The following is a 4,420-nucleotide window of genomic DNA, read 5'->3' on the forward strand; positions in this document are numbered from 1 at the left end:
AGCCTGTAATCCCAGCACTTTGGGAGGCCGAGGTGAGTGGATTGCCTGAGCCCGCGGGTTCAAGACCTGCCTGGGCAACTTGACGAGACCTCATCTCTACAAAAAATTAAAAACTAGCCAGGTGTGGTAGTGTGCGCCTATAGTTCCGGTTACTCAGAAGGCTGAGGCAGAAGGATCGCCGGAGCCCAGTGGGTTGAGGCTGCGGCGGCCGGGGGCCACCGCACTCCAGTCTGGACGACAGAGTGAGACTCCAACTCAAAAAATAAAATAAAATAAAATAATAAAAGCACATCAGTATAACTTATCCTCTTGATGACTTAGTGAAGTAAGGCAAGCACTTTTATTTCTATCTGACTTATAAGGAAATGGGAATCCTCAGAATAGTCACGCTTCTTAAAAATCACTGGAGCAGATTAAATCACCTAAGAAAGAGGAAAAGAATGATAAGAGGGCCAAAGCCTAAAGCCAGCACTGTAATGACTTATGCCTATAATCGCAGCACTTTGAGAGACCAAGGCGGGAAGATTACTTCAGCCCAGGAGTCTGAGACTAGCCTAGGCAACATAGTGAAACCCTTTCTCTATTCAATTTTTTTTTGAGTCGGGGTCTCACTCTGTCGCTCAGACTGGAATGCAGTGGCACACTCATGGCCACTGTAGCCGCAACCTGCTGGGTTCAGGTGATCCTTCCACCTTAGCCTTCCAAGTAGCTGGAACCACAGGACATGCCACCATACCCGGCTGATTTTTTGATTTATTGTAGAAATGAGGTCTCGCCATGTTGCCCAGGCTAGTCTCAAATACTCGGGTTCATGCATTCCTCTTGTCTCTGCCTCCCAATGTGTTGGGATTATAGGCATGAGCCATCATACCCGAACCTCTATTCAAAAAAAAAATTTTAGGGTAAATACACAAGGACTAAGCAAATGCAAATGGGATATGGGATATGTGAACCAGTTTTCTGAGGCCATAAAGAGAACTGATGCCTGGCAACTACTTAATTAAAAATGTGAAACTCAAGTGCTTGCAAAGAGCGTGTCGGAGGCACGGGGTTGGTAGTACTACTGAGAAGCAAACTTATTCCCACTAAAGGGATTATAGAAACCAAGTACTATAAAAGACAGTACTGAAGGCTGGAGTTGAGGACTGGGCACAGTGGCTCACACCTGTCAGCACTTTGGGAGGATGAGGCAAGAGGACTGCCTGAGCCCAGGAGTTCAAGACCACCCTGGGCAACATGAAGAAACCTGGCTCTACAATCAATCAATAAATGAAATTAGCTGGGCGTGGTGGCGGATGCCTACAGTCCCAGCTACCTGGAAGGCTGATCTGTGCCCAGTAAATTGAGGTTGCAGTAGCTGTGATCATGCTACTACACTCCAGCTTGGGCGACAGAGTGAGACTCTGACTAGAAAAAGAAAAATAGAAAGATGAAGCTGAGAAGAGTACTGGTTAAAAGTCTTTAGTTGGCTTGTCTCCTATTCAGACATGAGCTAACCCAAACAAAACAAAATCCTTCTCTCCTTATGCTGGAGAAAACTGGAGGTCTGAACCAGATAGGCTTAGGAACAGGATGGAGAGTAGCACAGTAAAGAAAATAAACGGTAAATTAGCTGGGCGTGGTAGCGCATGACTATAGTTCCAGCTACTTGGAAGGCTGAGGCGGAAGGATCGCCGGAGCCCAGCAGGTTGAGGCTGCGGTGGCCGGGAGCGTGCCACTGCCCTCCAGCCTGGGCAACAGAGTGAGACTCCAACTCAAAAAATAAAAACAAATAAATAAATAAATAGAAAATAAACGGTAAAGTGAAAGTCCACAAACTGAACAATGGAAGACACTTCCAACCCTTCTCCCAGCTCCTCTTCCCTGCACACATCCAGGACTCAATATTCTGGTTTACATACATTCCCTATGTTCTAAGGCAGGAGATTAAAGAATTCTTCTCTAGAAAAAAACCAGCCCAAGGAAAAAAGATCTTTAGAGATTGATAGCTGTGAATCCCCCAAGAAAAATGGGTCTCTGTACACAAACCTAGCAGTAAAAGCCCAACAGTTGATAAGACTTGGTCACTCACGCAGGGCTTCCAATCAGGTTTCCAGGAAATGAGGTCAAAGATCAACACACTGACATTTGAGGAAAGTCTCACATGACAGAAAGAGACCAAATCAGACAAACAAAAAACTTGGAAAGAAGACAATGCACAAATAACAAAAGTATTCCAAACTTAAAAACCAAACTAGTTAAAAGATTTGAGGAACTCCACCAAAAAGTAGAATAAAAGGACAGGTAAATATGAGAATAATACTAAGTAGATATGATTAACTCAAATAACAGAAAGAGAAAACTCAGAAAATGGAAAAGGAAGAAAGCAAAGCAAAGCCTCTAGTCAATATGTAGTCATAAGCTCTCTTCCAACGAAGAACCCTAACATTAAATTCTCTTCAAGACGGGCTCGGTGGCTCAGCCTGTAATCCCACGCCTTTGGGAGGCTGAGGTGAGTGGTTGCCTGAGCCCGAGGGTTCAAGACCCGCCTGGGCAGCGAGATCTCATCTCTACAATAAATCAAAAAATCAGCTGGGCGTGGTAGCGCATGACTCTAATTCCAGCTACTTGGAAGGCTGAGGCGGAAGGATCGCCAGAGCCCAGCAGGTCGAGGCTGCGGTGGCCGGGAACGGCCACTGCATTCCAGTCTGGGCGACAGTGAGACTCCAACTCAAAAAAAAAAAAAAATTCTCTTCAAAAATCACATTGAATAGAAAAAAGCAGGTTGCAGCTGAATTCACTATGATTCACTTTTAGGACATTTAAAAACATGCAAAGCCATGGTAACTGGGCTTTCTGATTCATCACTGCATCCTCCACAGCATCAAGTTCACAGCAGGTACTACGTGCCTATTGGCTGTATCCTCTACACATCTCAAAAATAGAACAAACAAAAGCAAACAACTAAGAGCATACCAGGTGCTGTATCCCTGAGTGGTATATTGTGTGTGCGTATATATGTGTATATTATACACACACATACATACATACACACACACACACACACACGCAGACACAACTAAAACTTCTGTAGGAGGCCAGGTGCGGTGGCTCAAGCCCATAATCCCAGTATTTTGGGAGGCTGAAGCGAGAGTTCCTGAGCTCAGGGGTACAAGACCAATCTGGGCAACTTGGTGAGACCTCATTGCTACAATTAAAAAAAAAAAAATTGGCTGGGCATGAGAGTGTGTGCCTGTAGTTCCAGCTACTTGGAAGGCTGAGGCTGAAGGATCGCTGGAGCCCAGCAGGTCGACGCTCGGGTGGTCATAAGCATGCCACCAGTCTGGGTAACAACAATAACAAAACTTCTGAAGGGTTAAAGCTCTACAGAAGAACGATTTTTTTTTTTAATTTTAAAGATGTGGGGTACAATTCAGGGTTAGGTACAAGTGGTCACTGTACAGGTGAAGTTTAGGCCTCCCATTGGTCCTCACTTCACCTGGTTTAGGATCAGATACCCTTAGTGATGTTATGTACCCTCCCCTCCCCTGCTACTACCAATTTTAGTGTACCATCCAAGAAAGGAATTAAGCTACCAAGCCGAATAAATAAATTCTTCACTCCTACTCTAAAACAATGTTAAACTAAAGGTTTTAAAGTGTTTCTAGGGTATAAGGACAGTCTCCCAATAATTCCTTCTCAAAACGTAAGGACTGGCTTACTTCTAGAGGTACCCTAGAGACATTAAGCAAATCAGCCTTCCTGAAAACAAAGGACAGGAAGGGACCCAAAAGAGCAGAATCTAGCGGGCCGCACTGTGTACTCCCAGAGCCTCCACTCACTCACCTGCGGCTATTTACATTAGATAACATTTACAAATTAAGTTAGTCAGTTACACTGGTCACGTTTCAAGCGCCCCAAACCCACAGTGGACAGCATAGAGAACACTTTCATCGTCACAGAAAGTTCTGTGGAACGGCGCAGTTTTGGAGCTAAGCTTCCCAATGGGTGGGGGCTGATGGGGGTGCCCCACGCCTTGAGCATACAGCACACACGCCATTTTCTGTGTGTGCCATGAGTGTCGGCGCTTACAACGTTAACCTTCCATCTGTCATCTTGCCAAGCTTTGTCACTCAGATTCCAATCGACGCCCACAACACGCGGAGGCGACCTCTGCGTCCCCACGAACAGAATGAGAGGCGGCAGCGGGAGGGGAAGGGGGAAATGGGGGGGGGGAGTCAGGCAGACCTCGGTTCAAATCCTTACTCTGTCACTTACTACCTGGGGAACCGTAGGCAGGTATGCTAAGCGCTCTATAAAGCAGGGGCAATAAAACACGCCAGAGTCGCTACGATAAAATTAAAAATTAAGTGATGTTCGAGTAGTTACAGATGAGGAGTCTGAGGGGCGGCCAAGGCCCGGAGTTCTCCGACCCCGGCCC

Source organism: Carlito syrichta, unplaced genomic scaffold (assembly GCF_000164805.1).
Source record: "Carlito syrichta isolate Samal-C Ts95f unplaced genomic scaffold, Tarsius_syrichta-2.0.1 Scaffold309739, whole genome shotgun sequence".
Taxonomy (NCBI): Eukaryota; Metazoa; Chordata; class Mammalia; order Primates; family Tarsiidae; genus Carlito; species Carlito syrichta.